This window comes from Mus musculus, chromosome 8, assembly GCF_000001635.26.
Source record: "Mus musculus strain C57BL/6J chromosome 8, GRCm38.p6 C57BL/6J".
NCBI lineage: Eukaryota > Metazoa > Chordata > Mammalia > Rodentia > Muridae > Mus > Mus musculus.
Window position 1 is genome coordinate 86,807,748 of NC_000074.6, and position 20,744 is coordinate 86,828,491.

At 45.9% G+C, this 20,744-nt stretch overlaps 1 long non-coding RNA gene across 1 annotated transcript in view; it reads right to left on the reverse strand.

Annotated features, from left to right (window-relative positions):
- Gm39215 overlaps positions 1-18,483 on the reverse strand; it is a 20,777-nt gene extending 2,294 nt beyond the window's left edge. The window contains exons 1-2 of the long non-coding RNA XR_879043.1: positions 18,174-18,483; positions 230-3,909 (exon numbers count right to left, since the gene is read on the reverse strand). This is a non-coding gene — a long non-coding RNA (predicted gene, 39215). The remainder of the gene's footprint in view (positions 1-229; positions 3,910-18,173) is intronic.
- Between the last annotated feature and the right edge of the window lie 2,261 nt (positions 18,484-20,744).

The following is a 20,744-nucleotide window of genomic DNA, read 5'->3' on the forward strand; positions in this document are numbered from 1 at the left end:
AACTCCTCAGTGGGCAGCTGTCATTTTATAAAATGTCACATGTCCCAGCCTGGAGAGTAACCCGTCACTAAGAAGCCACTGTACTTCAAATAGCCAGAGCTTCGGACATATACATAGAATTAAAACCTTTACACACAGTTCTTGGCAGAGTCATGACTCAGACTAGAAAGGCGCCAGCCCCTCCTTCCTGTGCCTCCTCTGCATGTGTTTCCCTTTCCTGAGCACCCACCGAAGCTGCCAGCTCAGCAACAAGTGGTGGCCTAGCACAGCATCTGGGCTGTTGCCATTTTTTCCTGGACAGTCGCATCAGAGACTCGGTTTAGGTGTTCGTTTTGTTCTTTGAACAGGTAACAGGCAGCAAGGGAACAGAACCGCAGGTCTCAATGCCACACATCAGACCCAGGAGCTGCTTGGGACAAAATGGAATTTTATTTATTTCAGAATTGAAAGTAAGTGGGCAAACGGAATTCACATGTGAACTTTCCCAATAGCTAACAGGTAAAAACAACTCAAATAAATGCCTGTCTGTGAATGAGCAGACTAATACTGAACTGAGGTATAGCCATCCATTCAATGGAGAATTACTCAGTCACAAAAAGAGGTCGGGTACTGTCACAGCTACCTCAACGTTGGCGTGCTGAGTGGAAGCAAAGGCACAGGGTGGCAGTATTGTGTCTTGTTGATGTGAAATATCATCAACAGAAACAGATGAAAGGCCAAGGGATTGGGAACTGGCTACTTCCTGTGTGTGGCTTGCTCTTGGTCTGATGGGAATGTTCTAGAGCTTGGCAGTGGTTGCACGAGAAAGTGCCAGGTGTTCGCAGTGGCACATTTCCTGTGAGATACATTTTTACCACAGAAAGTCTTCCTAGAAATCAAAAGATCATACTTTGTAAAAAGAGTTACCAAGATTTATTTCTTTTAGATTGTGTGATGACTATTTTGTCTGTATGTCTGTTCACCACGAGCATGCCTGGTGTCCTCAGAAGTCAGAAGAGAGCATCATATCCCATGGAACTGGAGTTACCGGCAGTTATAAATCACCGTGTGGGTGCTGGGATTGGAATCTGGATCTGCTGCAAGAGCAGCCAGTGCCCTTAGCCACTGAGCCATCGCTCCAGCCTCAGCCCCAGGTGACATGCATACCTGTTTCTTTCCCATTTCCATCTTCCTCTCTGGCATGCTGAAGAGATGTCTGGAGCCACAGCAGCTTTTTTGTAATAGAAAGAAGATACCCATGCACATAAAAGCTGTTCCACTAAGACCAGCAGAGGGAAGAAAATGCCTGGGTCCTTCTTGGCAGTTTGTGACAGCTGGACTAACAATAAAAGGATTTAGTAAATGACAAAAACAGGTCCTGTGTAAAGCTCTCTGGTCAGGCTTCTGTAATGTGAGAGTAGAAGCAATCACAACTACTAACGTTACAAGCATAATGGAAGAGGAAGTAAAAATAGGTACTGTATCCTGGTTTGTGTGCTGGTTAGTGCCATCAGCCTGATACAATCCCACATAGACCCCAGAAGGGGGAACCTCAGTTGAGTTGTTCTGGTGCATACGTTTAAAGACTACTTCTGGGGGGTGGTCACCCTGCCACCTCCTGGGGTTGGGAGGGGGCGCAGGGCGGGCCGGGGACAGGGAGGGTAGAGAAGAGGGTGGGGCCCGTAAGGAGGGCTCTCGGTTCGCCCCAGCTCCCTCAGACTGCCTCAGACTCATGACCCCTCTAGAGCCGAGGTGGTTCTGGGTTCCCATCTGCTTCCTGCTTCAAGATTCTTCACCCAGCCCCTCGGCAGGTGTGGCTACCTCAGGGATCTGGCTCTGAACCCACCGGCCACTTCTCAGAGCATCAGGTTTTCCATCTAGAAGGCACCCAGACTCACAATGCACGTTCTGTGGCTGAGCCCTGGGAGGCCCGCAGTCTCACTTTTCACACCAGCCTTCCGAATGAGGGGCCAAGAAGCAAACACCCAGTGAGGTCTGTGAGCAGCTGCCAGTAGGCAGACTCATCTGTTCATTTGCCAGCATCTGTGACAATCACTTTCCCTTTCCCATAGTTCAAGGCAATGGCTTTGGAACTGAAGCATGGTCTGGCCTGTGTCAAGTGCTCATCCCTGCCTTGGTAATGGTGGCCAGAAGAGGGTTGCAATACACCAGGCTTTTCATATCCCTGCCTAAAGTATGGGGACTGACTGTGGGCCCGGAAGCTCAGGGTTATCCTGCCCCAAAGAAGACATAAGCCTGGCTTCCCACCTACTTGGTAGACTGAGAGAGGAAGCTCACAAGTTCAAGGGCCACATGAGTAATTTTTGTGATACCCTGTCTCAAAGTAAAAATCAAAAGAGGCGGGACAGAGGGTGCTGGCCAGTAGGTGAGAGGTCCCGGCCTCTCACATATCTGTGGTGCTGCTTAGGTTTTTATCAGTTTAATACAGGTGGGGGCATCTGAGAAAAGGAACCTCAACTGAGAAAATGCCTCCATCAGATGGTGTTTTCTGGATTAATGATTGCTGTGGGAGGGTCCAGCCCACTGTGAGCGGTGCCACTCCTAGGCTGGAGGCCTGGGGTGTATAAGAAAGCCAACTGAGCAAGCCATAAGGATCAAAGCCAGTGGGCAGAGTTCCTCCATCATCTCTGTTAAAGTTCCTGTCTCCAGATTCCTGCCTTGGTTTCCCAAATAAGGCCAAATAAATCCTTTCCTCCTGAGTATCTTTTGGTCATGATGGTTTAACACAAATTATAGGAAACTAAGAGCTGCTGAGGAACAAGGGTTGCTCCTGTTTGCCTGATTGATGTGTCCTGATGTCTATTCACCTAGAGAGGCGGCCAGGCTTAGGGATGTAAAAAGTGTTATTAAGAACACATCCAGGGGGCAGGATGTCTCAGGAGTTAAGGATGTTCATTGGTTGGATCCTCAGGTTTGATCTTCAGCACCTACATGGCACATCAAAACTCCAGTGTCAGGAATCTGACACCTTCTTGCCTCCATGGGACACAGACAACATAACACCCATACAAAACATAAAAACAGAAAGAACACACAGTTCAGCTCAGACCTGTCCTATGAACCTGTACAACATACGTGTCTTAGCTTGCAGCCCACAGCAGGCTTGGTCCTCCCACATCAATCATTAATGACGAATACACCCCACAGACATGCCTACAGGGCAGTCTGGTGGAGGCAGTTCCTCACTTCAAGTTCCCTCTTCCAAGGTGACTCTAGTTTGTATCAAGTTGATGAGTTAACCAGCATACCTCCCTGCTTTCTCCAACAAGCCAAGTTCAGCTTGTCTCCTATCCTGCATGACCAAGAGTATTTTCGGGGCTAAGTAGCTTCTTTGGAGAAAGCAGCACTCCATGGATTGGGGGTGTTGTCTCAGGATGGGGCGTTTCTTTTTTGGCCAGACATCCCCCCCTCCCCGCCATTTGGTGGTGGTGGTGGGGTTCCAGGTAACTTCCTCACCATCTGGTCTGGTCTCACTGACTCAGTCTCTGAACACCATGTGGCCACTGTAGCCACGTCCTCAGGGCAGGTGATGGGAAATCGCTCCATGTTATTCCTTTTCAGGACAGAACCACCAAACCTCCGATCTGGCTTCCATTCTGTAAGTGGAGACTTGGCCCCTTTTCAGTTAGGCCTCCCACCCCTCAGGACCCTTGAAAATTGTATCCTTCATCATAGCTGACCATGTGGGAGGTGGGTTGGCTTCCAGGAATTCAGGCCTCCTCCCGTGACCCTCCAACCTTACTGAGGTCTTCTCCTTGTCCTTCCTTGACATTTTGCATAAAGGGTGGTCCCACAATCAGCAGAGGTGGCCATTCCAGCAAGGCCTGGTGATGCTGAGAGGTGAAGAATTAGGTGCCTCAGTCCACCTTCTCTAGCATAGGCATTCCAAATGTTCTATGTTCTGCAGCTCTGAGAACATCAAACGACACAAGTATAAGATTACATAGCACTTTGCTTCATGGAGTTATCAAACACATCGTATAAGAGCCATCTCGAGCTAAGCATATCAGGCATGCATGAAACAAAAGTCAGTTCCATGTTTACACTTGAACCCTCCTCAAGATACCTCACTATGGGGATGCTGAATATTTCAAGTATAAAACTGAAAGCATTTCTGTTCCTAAGCATTTGAATCAGGGATGCTCAGCCCAAGTATCCTTCCTCTTTCCACTGGGATATTTGAGACCATCACCTTGACTTAAAGAAATAGGACTAGCTAAGAGATGCTTTTTGAGCACTGTGGGAAGCCACATGTGCCGTTGCTGAGTGGCACTGACTACTGCTGGCCACCACGCATAAGATTGGACAAACAACCAATGTGTACATATGCAGTAAAGTTTTTTGCAAAGACACTGCCTGGCCCAGGCATGATAATGAGGTTCTGTAAGATACTGAGAGTATAACCAATCAGATGTGAGACATGCAAATGAGGTATGATAATGAGGTTCTGTAAGGTACTGAGAGTATAACCAATCAGATGTGAGACATGCAAATGAGGTATGATAATGAGGTTCTGTAAGGTACTGAGAGAGAGTAGCCAATCAGATGAGGAACATGCAAATGAGGGTTAGTGCATAACCAATCCGGGTGTAAGACACGCCCCTCCTAGGCCTATAAAAGCAGCACCAGTTCTGGGCTCGAAGTCTTTTCGCCTCTACAATCAAGGTCTCCCAATAAACGTGTGCAGAAGGATCCTGTTGCAGCGTCGTTCTTCCTGGCCAGTCGAGCGCGCGCAAGAGAGCACCTACTATGTGCCAAGGAATCCTGTTCTAAACTTTTCAGCTCCATTTGGGGACAAGAGATGAATAGAGGATGGGTTTGTTCTCATGGTCCTTCCTGGGCCTCCCTGTCCAGCCCCATACTATAACCAAGGAGCTTTCCAATGGGCCATCGCCCTATTTTACTCAATGGCCTTCAAGGGATCACCACTTAATTAGGCCACAGTCAAGACAATTTGCATGAGCTAGCAGAAATTCCTGACCCTTGACAGTGTAGTTCCTTCTGAGGTGTCTCCTCCTCAAGTGTGGCCTGAGATACTCTGACAGCTCATCTTTTCCTATATGTGACAGTGACAACAGGGAAGCTCTGCTATGACATCTCATAGGCCCCTGGGAGCTAGCCAGACTCCTTTTGGATTATCCAAGAGACCAAAGGCATAAGGGGGTGTTGGTGGGTGACCTGGGGTGATTGGTGAAGGAGGTGCTCTGTCCCAACCTGCAGCTCATGTCAGAGGCAGGCAGGAAAAATCAGGCAGCGCAGGTGGCAACAAGAGTTTATTAGGATCAGACACCCAGAACCTAGTAAACAATACTAGCACCTCTTGACCCATGCACAATCTGACAGCACCCCCACACACCCCAACCCCTCTTCCAGTTGCAGACTCAGGCAGTGGCCTACTTCCCCTTCAGAATCTTGTTCAGGGCCAAAGGAGGCTAAGTAGAAGATGGAGCCTATGGAGACTTGCATGGATGTGAGGATGGATGCTTCCAGGAATAGCTAAGGTCTGAGTTCTCAGTGGGAGTGATGGGACTAGACCTCCACTGACATAGACTTGGACTCCTACAAGACCCTAGATGTAGTCCTTGCCTGGGAAATAGAAGGCACTGGATCTCCAAAGCTGTGACACCTCAGACTTCTTATGTGAATGCCAAAGGTTTAACTGAAAGGACCCATGGGTTCAGGGTAAAGATATTGTTCAGGATACCACAGGAAGCATAGTTGAACTGAACCTGAGCCAAATGCTCCCAGGACTACAGGGTTGTCCGTGATGTATCAGCCTCTCTGAGCCATGGGGTGCTCATCTGTAAAACAGGAATAAGAACATGCAGCCCAGAGGGTGATTGTACCAATTAAATGAACTCATTCTTCTCTTTAGCAATGACTAATGGAAAGCTTTTGTAGGTGGGACCTAGCTACTCTCTCATTCTTGGAAATAAATTCCCAAATTGTAATTGGGAGCATTGCCACCCCAGAGTAGGGATGCTTTATCCATTTGTTTCTAGGGCATTCGTGGTGGTTAACGCTAAGGGGTCTGAGTGGAGGATGCTTCTATTGAAACCTCCAACACTTCTCTTAAGTCTGTACAAAGTGCCCATCGGGTGGCATCTACCTTTCCTCATACCTGTAACACCACCATTTCCTGACCCTGTGATGTATGAGGGTTGTGAGGGTTGGTTATTCATGCACAGGTCACTGGCCGTCTCTCTTCCTTTCAGCTCCTGCTCTGCCTCACAAGTATCCCCAAACCCTATCCTCAGGCTCAAGGCGACTTTGAAACCGGATCTCTTCTGATCTCCATGTCTGGCTGTTGCAATGATTCATCTTGATTGCCAAGGTGATTGGAGAAAGGTCTATGAGATCACTAAAACACCCCTCTGTGTGTCTCTGAAGATGTTTCTAGAAATGATTGACATGTCAGACAGTACCAGACAGGGAAGACCCAGGTTGAATGTGGGCCATGCTATCTGACAGCGTGGGAACTGAGATGGAATGGATGTGAAGAGAAGAAAGCTAGCCAATACACACAAGGTCTGCTTTTCCACAAAGAGTGCACCTACAGCTGCTGCTGTTGCCCATGGATGTCACTTCTAGCTTCTCCAGCCTCGTACCACAGACCCATGGCAGTGGCTCTCCAGAGGATTCCAGCCTTCATCTTCTGGGTGGGGCTGCATCACTGATTGCTCTCGTTCTGATGCTTCTTGAGCAGAGAAAGCAGCTAATAGATTCTCTGGCTTTCCAGCCTGCCAGAGAGCCAGGGGACTGACAAGCACCCCATGCTTACGCATGCTACCTTAATAAATCCCACTTTGTAACTGGAGGATTTGAAGGGAACAAAAAGAATGGAGCTGGGCATGGTGGCTCATGACCATAATCCCAGCACTTGGGAGAATGAGGTAGAAGTGTATGTAGTGAGTTCCAGGCCAGCCTAGTCTGCACATTGTCTTTCAGACTACAACTTGAGGCTTGAAAAAGGAGGAGGAGGAAGAGGAGGAGGAGGAGGAGGAGGAGGAGGAGGAGGAGGAGGAGAAGAAGAAGAAGAAGAAGAAGAAGAAGAAGAAGAAGAAGAAGAAGAAGAAGAAGAAGAAAATGACAATCATTTTATTTGAGGAACTTCTCTCTGTCAGGAGGGACAATGCACAAAGAAACAATAAACACCACAGATGGGGGTGAGAGCAAGGGGGTGGGACTGACTGAGAGATGGCCTAATGGGTAAGAGCGCTTGTTGCTCTTGCAGAAACTCGGGTTCAGTTTTAAGCACCCACATGGAAACTCACTACTGTCTGCAACTCAATTTCCATGGGAACAGATGCCTTCTTATGGCTTCCCAGGCACTACACACACACAGTGCACACACATACAGGTAGGCAAACAGTCATATACATGAAAATTGAAGAAGAGAGAGGCCAAGAGAGCACAGAGAGAGCATAGCTATTTGGAAATGGGAGAAAGAGGAGAGCGAAGAGAGGAGAGAGACAAGAGGCTTTCCTTTTTTGGAAAGGGGAGAAAGGGGAGAGGAGAAGAGGGGGAGGAGGGATGGGAGGGGGAGGGGGAGGGGAGGGGGAACGAGAGATGCTAGGGTAGCTGTGGTCAGAGAAAGGACAACATAGTTTGAGACAAGCCAGGGCCAGGCCAAACAAGCTACAGTGAATTCAGCCTTGCAGCTGCGTGAGAAGGAGATCAGGAGGCTTAGGCGGCTGAACAGAGCAGGTGCTGTAGGGTTATAGGCAGCCTTGCTCTCTGCCCTGACTCTGCCTGCAGAGATGTAAGCAAGCAAGCAGCCTTGGGGTCCTCCCAACACGGACAAGAGCCACAGTGGACCAACCTATGTTGGGGTTGGAGGATTCAGGCCTAAGGGGATCCCAGCTGTCTGCTCCCCCAAGACTGTTCCCCAAAATTGTGCCTAGGATGCCCCACATCTACACAGTTGCCATGGAAATTTGTTTGTTTCTGAGCTTTATGGCTGTGTCCTTCCTTTTCTTCCCTCCCCATCTGCTTCCTTCTTCTCTTTTATTTTATTTAAAATGTTTTTAAGAAAAAAGCTGGGCGTGGTGGCGCACACCTTTAATCCCAACACTCAGGAGGCAGAGGCAGGTGGTTTTCTGAGTTCGAGGCCAGCCTGGTCTACACAGTGAGTTCCAGGACAGCCAGGGCTACACAGAGAAACTCTGTCTCAAAAAACCAAAAAAAAAAAAAATTTAAAGAGAATTGATTTTTATTATTTTTATGTGCATTGTGTCTTGTAATCTATTACCTGGATGTGTCTGTGTGAGGGCGTCAGATGCCCTTGAAGCTGGAGGTAGAGTCTTGAGCTGTCATGTTGGTGCTAGGAATTGAAACAGGGTCCTCTGGAAAAGCAGCCAGTGCTCTTAACCACTGAGCCCATCTCTCCAGCTCCCTTTTATTCTATTTTTAATTGTGTGTTTGTATGCAGGTGTATCCTCAGGAGCTGGACTTATAGATGGCACTGATATGAGAGCTTGGGGAACATTTAGGTGGTAGGGTCTGCTATGAGTACCGGGAACTGAACTCAGGTCCTCCAAGAACAGTCACTCCTTCCACACAGACATCTCTCCAGCCACCCCCATCTCCTTCTTTCTCCCTTCTTTTTTAAATTAAAAATTTTACACTTGTATTTGATAGCCAAAAGAACAAAAAGTTTTTGTTTATTTGTTTTTGTTTTGGATGTAAAAGTAAAAACCTCTTGAAACTGGAGAAATGGCTTGGTGATTAAGAGCCCTTGCTGTTCTTACAGAGGTCCCAGATTCAATTCCCAGCACTCTCAAGGCAGCTCACAACTTTCTGTGACTCCAATTCCAGGTAATCCAAAGCCCTCTTCTGACCTCCTTAGGCATAAGGCATATGCACAGTGCACATACATACATGCAGGCAAAACAATCATAAACATAAAATAATGTTTAAAATATAAAAAAGGGAAAAAATCTAAGAAAACTAAATTAAAAACCTCTAAGCTGACACTATCCCTGAAATAACAGCCTTTCAGGGATCACTCGTGTTTTTCAAAATGTACATTTTTTAAAGTAAATATTTTGCTTTTGAGAATACATTTAGATTTGTGGGACACTGCTTAGTGAATACAGGTTTGCACGCTCTTTCTCGGGTTCCCTTTTCTGTTAGAAATGAGTCTCATCGTCAATGAACCAATCCTATACAGGTTTCCCAAAGATCTTTCTGTTTAAGGAGGCTGAAGCACATTTAGATAGCTTGTGTCCTGCAGCTTGTCACGGCTGTTGGCCATATGACACCCCCACTCCATGTGTGTTTAAGTTGTTGTTTGAAACAGGTCTTGCTTTGCAGCTCAGGATGGCCTTGAACTCTGCATTACCTTGGCTTTAGTCTCTGAGCTATTATGACTTTTCACCTTGCTGTTTCGTTTTGCTCAACTTTGACACAAGCTAGAATCATCTGGGAAGAGGAAACATCACTTGGGAAAATGTCTTCATCAAACTGGCCTGTGGGCAAATATATTAGGATTTCTATTGCTGTGAAGAGACACCATGACCATAGCAACTCTTATAAAGAATTCATTGGGGCTGGCTTACAGTTCAGAGGTTTAGTCCATTATCACCATGGCAGGAAGCATGGTGGCATGCAGGTAGACGTGGTGCTGGAGAGGGAGCTGAGAGTTCTACATCTGGATCAGCAGGCAGCAAGAAGAGAGAGACAGAGACACTGGGCCTGGCATCTGAAACCTCAAAGCCCACCCCCAGTGACACACCTCCTCCAGCAAGGCCACACCTCCTCCAACAAGGCCACACCTCCTCCAGCAAGGCCACACCTCCTAATAGTACCACTCCCTATGGGTCTATAGGGACTATTTTCGTTCAAACCACCACAGCAAGACTGTGGGGACATTTTCTTGATTAATAATTAATGTGAGAAGGTTCATCCTACTATAGGCAGTGCTACCCCTGGGCAGATGGTCCTGGGTTGTATAAGAAAATAAGCTGAGAGAGGTAGGGAGAATAAGCCAGTAAGTACAGCTTCTGCTTTAGTTCCTGCCCTGACTTCACTTTATGATAAACTCTAATCTCTAAGTTGCCCCAAGTTGCTTTTGGCCGTGGTGTTTATCATAGCACTAGAAAGTAACTGATTGTCATGGTTTGTATATGATTGGCCCAGGGAATGGCAGACACTATTTGGAGGTATAGCCTTGTTGGAATAGGTGTCACTGTGGGTATGGGCTTTATTTAAGACCCTCATCCTAGCTGCCTGGAAGTTGGTCTTCTGCTAGCATCCTTCAGATAAAGTTGTAGAACTCTCACCTCATACTGCACCATGCCTGCCTGGATGCCTTGATAATGATGGCCTGAACCACTGAACCTGTAAGCCAGCCCCAATGAAATATTGTCCTTATAAGAATTGCCTTGGTCATGGTGTCTGTTCACAGCATAAAACCCTAACTAACACACTGATACACCCTTGCTTGTTTTGATGATCTTGCGTACCCTGGAAAAAGCTCCTGCATATCTTTGACTAGGATTTCTTATCATTTTGCTGATGATAACCTCCTCCTCAGAAGAGGAACCTCGTAGGACGGACAATCCAGAGCTCCCCCTGGAGAGAGGGCTTATTGTCCTTCTCCCCCACTTCCTAGGCCTGGCAGTGTCCCAGGATAGCAGAGCTACTAGGAAAGAATTTTGTCAAATAGGAGTACCTGGGGGTGGTCACCCCTCTCTGGCATCTTTTCTAAATGATTCAAGTTCATGACTAATCACGGCTGATTATTAATAATGATATATGCTACCCTAAAAGACTTCAATCATTATTAGCAGCACAGTGCAGAGCAGTGCCAGGGCAGTGTCAGCAGCCCTGGATGGTGACAATACCATGCCCACTTCACAGACTAGAAAGTAAGGAAACCGTTTCAAAGGTTCAGTCCATTATCATCACAGCAGGAAGCATGGCAGTGTGCATGTAGACATGGCGCTGGAGGAACCAAGAGTTCATCTTGCTCCAAAGCAACCGGAAGGAGACTGAATTTCCACACTGTGCAGAGCTTGAGTATGTCATATATATATATATATATATATATATATGACCTCAAAGTTCACCCCCACAGTGACACACTTCCTCCAACAAGACAACGCCTCCTAGTAGTGCCACTCCACATGGGCCAAGCATTCAAACAAATGAGTCTATGGGGGAAGGGGTGTGCATGGTGGGTAAACGTATTCAAATCAACACAGGCAATAGCAAAAATGAAGAATAAAAAGTCACTGAGTCTATGGGGCTTAGGCCTTGAGTGGGGGAACAGGTAATGCCACACAGAGGGGAGCCCTGTGACAGGAGCAAGAAGCCTCCTGACTCTTGTCAGCTTTGTCCCTGTGAATCCTTTCTGCCTTCCCAGGAAAAGCCTTTCCCACCCTCAGCAGGACACTTCTCAGTCTGCTGTGCTCAGGAGGGCTCCACGGGGCTTCATGCAGGCCCTAGGGAGCTCTTGGAAAGACAGGTCTCTCCCCTCAGGTCTCTTGCACCCCTGACCCAGCAGCTCCCTGTCCTGTTCTTCAGCCACCTGCCGGCTCCTCCCAACCCCTACCTTCCACAGCCTCTGTCTCATGCCCTCTCTGACTGCAGGGCCCTTTCCTCTTGGAGGCAGGACCTGCCCGTCTTTCCTCTTTTCTTGACTTCTTTATCTATTTTCACGTCTTTTGTCTTCTTTCTCTCCTTTTACTTGGAAAACTTTCAAACATAGAGCAACGTTGCACTAGTAATTCAATGAGTGTGTTTGTATCCCTCGACTGGACTCACCAACGGTTGGTGCGCTCCTGTTTCCTGCACCCCAGTGTGTCTGTGCTTTGACAGGCTTTACTGGCAGAGCCTCGGAGAGTGAGTTAAATCCCCTGTGACTCATCCCTTGCAGTTTCAGCTGTGTTTTCTAAGAACAGGACATTCTCTTACATAGCTACAATTTAAATGTCAACAAAAGAAGCCATATATCAACACACTACTCTTTTATAAAATAAGTCCCGTATTTAAAGATCACAGTTGCTCTTAAAATGTCCCCTTTTTTCCAGAGCTTCTTTTAAAAAAAGATTTATTTATTATTTATATGAATATACTGCCTCTGTCTTCAGACACACACTAGAAGAATGCATCGGATCCCATTACAGATGGTTGTGAGCCACCGTGTGGTTGCTGGGAATTGAACTCAGGACCTCTGGAAGAGCAGTCAGTGCTCTTAACCATTGAGCCATTTCCGAGCTTTGTTTTTGACCCAGGAGCCAGCCTGAGAATAAATATTGCTATGAATCAGAATGTCTGGGTTTCTCCAGAGCCGCTGTTCCTAGGCTATTACTCAGTGAGACCCTATCTCTGTTTCAGTCCCCAACCCACAAAAGGAGGCTCCTGGTCCCTCTAGCTTTGTTTTGGCTCCTCTCCTTTTTTCTCCTTTCCATGTAGACATCTCTGCAGGACACAACCTCTGGTTTATCTCCCTTCCCAGAGCCCTGTCTGCCAGAGTCTAGGGGAAAGAATGCTTGCCTGGAGTCAGCCAGAACCAGATCTCAACTATGGTTACTTCCAATTCCTGCCCAGTCTCTGCTTTCCAGACTTCTGTGTTGTAAGATGCTCTGAGTGGACTTTGCAGGCATCCAGGAGGATCTTCCTGGGTGCTGTCAGGATTCCTGGGAGGATGGAAGAGTGTATATGGTACCCAGCTGAGTTCATGAAGCAGGAGAACATGGAGCATCCACTCCCAGCTCCTGGATGTTCCTCTCCCCCAGCTCTATCCAGCCTGGTCCTCTCATGCTTGATGGAGACCAGGCCTCAGATGAAAATCACATTTAATAACAGCAGGAGTCAGGGTGTCTGGGCCTGCTGTACATACCTATAATGCCAGTATTATGCATGCAGTCCCACCCATCCCATGAACGTGATAATCACCCATAAGTTAAGCTGGCTGATAACCTCCCCTACCACCTCTAGCTTGCTACATCAGAAATATCCCCAAACCTTTGCTGGGTTTGAGTATCTGCGGCTTCTGTCTACCCACAGTAGGAATGACAAACTGCCTATGGAGCACTGTTGACATCAGACTCCTAAGGAACATCTGGGTCCCATTAAGCAGCAGAATATTAAAAAACCAGGGCTGGCCATGATCCAGCACCCAGCAGGAGTGGGTAGGGCCACCACTCCCCTTCCAGGGTGATAGAGCTTGAGGCCCACCCAGCTTCCACAGGCATTCGGAGGAAGGAGAGGGGAGTAGCTTTTGCTAGCAGCCCAATACTGAGTCCTCTGAAGAATCATCCCTGCCTGCCTCTCGGGTTTCCCATCACAGTGAGGGGAGTGCTATGCTGACATGCTATCAGACAGCTAGGGGGCGCTCTGCCTGTATGGGCTTGAAGTTGAGGGCTGCAACCCCACCTAGTGCAGAGGATCATGCACATGTGGACATCAGGCCACTCCTTGCCACTGCTGCACTGGGTTCCTTCTAATCATGCTCTGATATCTGCTTCCCAGAGCCGCCAGAACATCCAGTTCAGTCTTCACTACTCAGAGAGGGCAGGGGTCCAGCAAAGGCCATGCATCAATGCAGGTCTCCACCCAGACTACTGCCCTGTGAATAGAGAGTAATGCTGCTTTCACTAGGTGCAGACTTAAACCAGAGCCCAGCGGCTATTTGAAAGATCTCTCAGACACTGAGCCACCAACCAGGCAAGCAGACACCAGCTGACACATGTACAGCAGAGGACTGCCTGGTCTGGCATCAGTGAGAGAAGATACACCTAATCCTTCAGGGACTTGAGGCCCCAGGGAGTGGGAGGTCTGGTAGGATGGGGTGGGGTGGGGTGGGGACATCCTTTTGGAGATGGAGGAGGAGGTATAGGATGAGAAACAGTTAGAGGGTAGACAGGAGGGGAATAATGACTGGACTGTAAAAAAGATAAAGAGATAATAATAATAATAATAATAATAATAATAATAATAATAATAAGAAGAAGAAGAAGAAGAAGAAGAAGGAAAGCCTCATAAAATTATCCTCAAAATAGTTGGTGCCAAAGCTAAGAAGATAGCTTAGAAGGTAAGGCTACTTGCTATGTAGGCAAGCATGAGGACCTGAATTTGAATCCAGCACCTACATGACAAGCCAGGTGTGGCTGCATGGGACTGTAACCCTAGTGTTGTGGGACAGGGTCAGGTGGACCCTGTATCCAAGGAATAAGACAGAGATTTAGGAGAAAAATACCAGACATCCTCTTCCAGTCCTTATAATGTACTTACTGATGTGCATGCAGCCCTTCACACGCACACATGTGTACACTCACACAAGTGATAATGAAAAACATTTCAAGGGACCAGTGGGACCCAGGCATACAGGGACTCTGCCAGATCAGTGGCATGGGTTTCTTCTGGTCTGTCTGGGCTGGTGCCCTGAGCAGACCTTGGGCGCAAATTCCCCAGCCAGTCTCACAACACCCAGAGGAAGCTCCACTCCTAGGCGCTCTAACACATCCAGGATCTCGGGATCCCAGGAGCTTGGTCACACCAGGATGCCAGGGTCCCAGAGGCAGCTTGACTCCCAGGAGCTCTGACACACCCAGGATCTCAGGATCACAGAGACAGCATGAGGAGTTCTGACACAACCAAGATTACAGGAAGGACAGGCTCCAGTCAGATATAGAGAGGGCAGGTAGCACTAGAGATAACCAGATGGCAGGAGGCAAGTGTAAGAACAGAAGCAACAGAAACCAAGGTTACTTGGCATCATCAGAACCCAATTCTCCCACCATAGGAAGTCCTGGATACATCATCACACCGGAAAAGCAAGATTCAGATCTAAAATCACTTCTCATGATAATGATAGAGGACTTTAAGAAGGACATAAATAACTCCCTTAAAGAAATACAGGAGAACATAGGTAAACAGGTAGAAGAACTTAAAGAGGAAACACAAAAACCCCTTAAAGAATTACAGGAAAAAAAAAAAACAATCAAACAAGCAAAGGAAACAAACAAAACCATCTAGAATCTAAATATGGAAATAGAAACAATAAAGAAATCACAAAGGGAGAAAACCCTGGAGTTAGAAAATCTAGGAAAGAGATCAGGAGTCATAGATGCAAGCATCACCAACAGAATATAAGAGATTGCTGGGCATGGTGGCACACGCCTTAATCCCAGCACTCAGGAGGCAGAGGCAGGCAGATTTCTGAGTTTGAGGCCAGCCTGATCTACAGAGTGAGTTCCAGGACAACCAGGACTACACAGAGAAACCCTGTCTCAAAAAACCAAACCAAACAAACAAACAAAAAACAAAACAAACCAGAATATAAGAGATTGAAGAGAGAATCTCAGGTGCAGAAGATACCATAGAAAACATTGACACAACAGTCAAAGAAAATGCAAAAAACAAAAAGCTCCTAACCCAAAACATCCAGGGAATCCAGGTCACAATGAGAAGACCAAACCTAAGGATAATAGGTATAGAAGAGTGTGAAGATTCCCAGCTTAAAGGGCCAGTAAATATCTTCAACAAAATTATAGAAGAAAACTTCCCTAACCTAAAGAAAGAGATGCCCATGAACATACAAGAAGCCTACAGAACTCCAAATAGACTGGATCAGAAAAGAAATTCCTTCCATCAACATAATAATCAAAACACCAAAATGTACTAAAAAAAAAAAAAAAAGAAAGAAAGAAAGAAAAAGAAAGAAAGAATTTTAAGAGTAGTAAGGGAAAATGGTCAAGTAACATATAAAGGCAAACCTATCAGAATTACACCAGATCTCTCACCAGGGACTATAAAAACTAATATCCTGGGCAGATGTCATACAGACCCTAAGAGAACACAAATGCCAGCCCAGGCTACTGTACCCAGCAAAACTCTCAATTACCATAGATGGAGAAACCAAGGTATTCCATGACAAAACCAAACTTACACAATATCTTTCCACAAATCCAGCCCTTCAAAGGATAATAGATGGAAAACACCAACACAAGGAGGGAAAAAGCAAGAAAGTAATCTTTCAACAAGCCCACACAAACATAATTCCACCTCTAACAACAAAAATAACAGGAAGTTAACAATCACTTTTCCTTAATATCTCTTAATATGAAAATGAATATTACCAATATATTCTAATCACTTGAAATTCAAAAATATGAGGAATTAGAAATTTGTTGGCTGTCATCCAGTGGCCTCTCTAATTTTGTAAAATCAATATACATTTTCTGCTTGTTTGTATGTGACTGTGTCTTACTGTGTACCACATAATGGTCTTGGAATCATGTTTCTATCTCAGCCTCTCTATTAGTAGGATTGTTTATTTGATGTTTTTACACTATACTATGGTTTTCAGAACAGCTTACATATTTCAAAATTATTTATACAGCCAAAAGAAATGTAGACAATTAATTTGGGAGGTGGCTTGTAAAAGAACAAGAAAGAGTGAGACTGAAGGTTTTGCTTGATATTTATAATTATTCTATCAATTTTGAAGAAGAGGATCTTATAAGTTACTCTTTTTCTGAGATGAATGCTTTTCAAAATCAACACAACCAATGAGCCAGAATCTTACCCTCACCTAATGTCTGTGCCACCCTCCAAGCAGAACCATTATTCATTGAAACAGTTGATGAATGACTTCATGAATAGACCATCTTAATACACACACCATTTCTTAAATGAATGTAACCAGTTCCCTGTGGGCTGAGAATGATGACAATCACTCAAGTCAAATAGCTTTGACCATAGCAGGAAATATGTATCCAAATAATTGTGCCTACAATTCATTCCTTGACTCAGCAGAACTGTTGACTCTTAGCTTAGCTACTATGGAGGTAAAATCCTTTGGTGATGTGAGGGACATTGAAGTACAGCCTTATTACAATGAACTCCAATGTCTAAAAATTGTTCTTATTTTGGGTTTGTACCACAGTAAGAGCCAAGGTTTTAAAGTTCTACTAAAAACAAAACAACCAATCAATCAAACAAAAATACTTTATCTATTTATGTTCATTTAATAACATGTCCATCATTTTTTATGATTGGTATAAAAATATATATTGTGCTGACTATAATAAAAATAATTAGTTCAATTTAAAAAAAAAAAAAAAAAAAAGCTCATGCCAGCCCCTGTGGCTCTTTGCCTGCTGCCTGAGGATCAGAATGCAAAGCTCTCAATTACTGCTCCGGGACCAAGCCTGCCATGCCTGTCAATATGCTCCCCACCATGACAATGCACTAAGCCTCTGAAACTGTAAGCGAGCCCTCGGCTTAATGCCCTTGGTCATGTGCTGCAAGAAATACTAAAAAGAAATGGCAAGTTCCCGCACACATACACACACACACACACACACAAAAGGAAAAAAGAAAAAAGAAAAGAAAAGAAAAGAAAAAGAAATAAAAAGAAAGAAAGAAAGAAAGAAAAGAAAAGAAAAGAAAAGAAAAGAAAAGAAAAGAAAAGAAAAGAAAAGAAAAGAAGCATTTGGAAGCTGGTTTAAGCCACATGCTGAGTAAATGAAGCTGGGAACCAAGCTGACTTTGTAGCGGTTGGCATGGTGCTGCTATGCATTCAAATACTAACTACTGTATCCCAAGACCTGGTTGCTCCAACACGAGTGGATCCTCAAGGATGAACTTTTAAATATAAACCTTGCCACCTAAATTATCCATAATTGGTTAGTAAAGATGCCTACAGCCTGGGCTGGGCAGAAGAAAGGCAGGCAGGGCTTCAGTTCCCAGGCTTGGGGTCTGAGGCAGAGGACACAGCGAGGAGGAGAAGAGAAGAAGGAAGAAGTCGCCATGGGGTAGGTGGATTGTGAGAGCATGGCCGTGAGGGCTGGCCAGGTATAACAAGGCAAGTGATATCGCAGGATTATTGACAGGGAAGTAGACAAAATACCATAGTGGGGTTGATATCTGCCCAGCTCTAGTGCTTTAAGACTTATTATAAATATAAAGGCTTTGTGTCTTTTGTTTTGGGAACTAAGTGCAAATAATATTTGCCACTACATGACCTGGCATCAAATGACAGGGTTCCTGCATGAGTTCCTGATGCTGAAATTCTGCCAGTATGTCCCGCTAGGCTATGCTTTCAACAAGGAAGTACGGAATGGGGCCCACCCACTACTCAGTACGTGCAGGACATGTCATAGGCAGGAATCTATCCAGTGCCCAAGTCACCCAGCATCACCAGCTGTGGGAAGATTTACCTTCGGGTCCGAGTCCAGCAGAGGCATGAGACACCCTGTGTCTCTCTGTTCTCAGTCTCTAGAACTGCCTCTTCTCTCAGTTGGATTTAGGCCAGCAGGATCCCTATGGTCTACAGGGGAAATGTCTACACCTAGCACTCACATGAGCAGCTTATGAGGACAAGCGAGTGGCTGGGAAGAGCATGTTGAATTTTGTTGCATCAGGGTGTGTGGAAAGGCAGGGAAAAAGCAGCCTTTGTTTAGGAAGCAGAGCCTGGCAACTGAAGCTAAGCAAGGCACATGGGCAGTGCCTATCTTCCTGCTGCTGAAGCCACGCCTGCCAGGCTCAACCCAGCAGCGGTGCTGGTGTGGTGACTGCAGGCTCATGCACAGGAGATCAGAGCAGAGGGGATGGAAGGGCCCTCCAGGACCAGGCAGGCCACGCTTCCATCTGCTATTGGGGAAACTGAGGCACAAACACATTGTCACTTATGAACACTTGACAAGATGTTTTCCTGAGCCATTAGTGGTACATACTCCATCTCCACAATGCAGAGGTCAGGCCTGTGATCTCCCTTAAGTCAGGGGGGAGGTGGGTGAGTTCTCCAGTGAGAAGTCTTCAAAGATGTGCCCTCTGTGAGCATGGCACCCACTGGGAGGACTGTGCTGAATAGCTGGCTAGAAGAGACACCTAGCTCAGAGAGCTAGCTCCAGAAAGGCAGGGAGATGTTGTCACAGAAAGGGGTTGTACTATTACAGCCACCCACTTTTTGGTGGTGTCCTCATACTGTGCAGAGCCAGAAGTAAACTGGGCCCTAGTGTTCTCCTCCTTAGCCAACCAATAATAGGGCACCAATACTAGGGCACACCCAATGTGGTGTTTGTTATGTGCATGCTTGGCAGCAGACAAGCATTGTAATGGAAGTAGAAACCACAGGCATTTGAGAAACTTCTTCATATAATTTGTTTGTGCCCTCAGGACATCCTTGGGCTTGATCACCTCTATTTGATACTGTATTACTAATGTCATGTCCTACTGTAATGTCATGGCGGGTCTGTTATTATCCAGTTCATGATGGGCAGCTCAGGTTACATGGTAACTGGTGAACCATTATCAAACCTTCAGTTACCACTAAAGCCAATGGCAGGCCAAGAACTGTCTCTCAAAGAGAGAATAGCTGTCTGCAGATGATGGTAGAGCCTTGCTTCAAAATCCCAAAGGTATTTTTTGTGATCTGTAGGCTTAGATTTTTTTTCAAAACCTAGTTTATTTAAGGTTCTTAAAGGCTTCAGTATCCCTTCTAACCCACCAACCAGAGGTAGTGGAGAAAAACGGTTAATAGGAAAAAGGTGTTATGGACCTGTTTAGAAGTAGTTCCTTGGGGCAATTCTGCTCTTTGATGTCAAGATATCAGGTGTCTATTTCAATAACAAACACCAAACATGAATCAGCAACAGAGGCATGATTCAGCAGAAACCGCAAGGCTCTGCTGAATCGGCACAACTCAGCAAAAGCGGCCAGAACCAGCCAGAATACCATGACAAGTTCTTTGGCACATTTCTCTCTCTGAAGACCAGTGAAGACCAGCAAAGACCAGCAAAGCATTGCACAGCATAGCAATGCAAGACCATCCTCTCACTGTTTGTGGGGTTCCATTTATATTCTTTCTAAACATCACGTATCCTCTCAAGTGTCTGATCTCAGCAAAACATCACATGCCCTCTCACAAGACAGCTTCCAGAAAAATATCACGCTGACACAACTGAGTTGTTAAAGAAACCAGAAATTTCCACTTTAGTGATCTACCTGCCAAAGATTCCAAACAGCATCCCTATCTGCCACTGATACCTCAAATACCAGTCTGATGGATCACATGACCCAAGTGGTAGAGCAGCCTGCAGGGCAGCCTGGATCTCTTGAAGAGCCTTCTTTTGTTCCAGGCCCCACACTCAAAGCTAGCAGTTTTCCAACTCACTTAGTATTTGAACTGGAGTAACATATGCAAGTGAGGAATATGCTGTCTCCAGAATCCAAATAGACCCACTAGCCATGTGCTTCTTTCTTGGTGATAGAGGGACCAGATGCAGTAACGTATTCTTTGTCTTAGAAGGAATATCACTGCAAGACCCATTGCACAGGAGTCCTAGAAATTACACTGAGGTAGAGGACCTTGAGTTTTGTTTGGATTTATTTCCCATTGTCTTAGTTAGGGTCACTATTGCTGTGATGAAACACCATGACCAAAGCAACCTGGGGAGAAAAGGGGCTATTTGGCTTACACTTTCACATCACAGTTCATCATCAAAGGAAGTCAGGACAGGAACTTAAGCAGGGAAGGAACCTAAAGGCAGGATCTGATGCAGAAGTCATGGAGGGGTGCTGTTTATATGGCTTGCTCAGCATGATTACTTATTGAACCCAGGATCGCCAGCACAAGAAAAGCCCCATCCACAATGAACTGGGCCCTCCCACTTCAACTGCCAATTAAGAAAATGCCCTACAGGCTTACCTACAGCCTGATCTTATGGAGGTATATTTTCAGTTGAAGCTCCCTCTTTTCTGATGACACAAGATTATCTTGTGTCATGTGA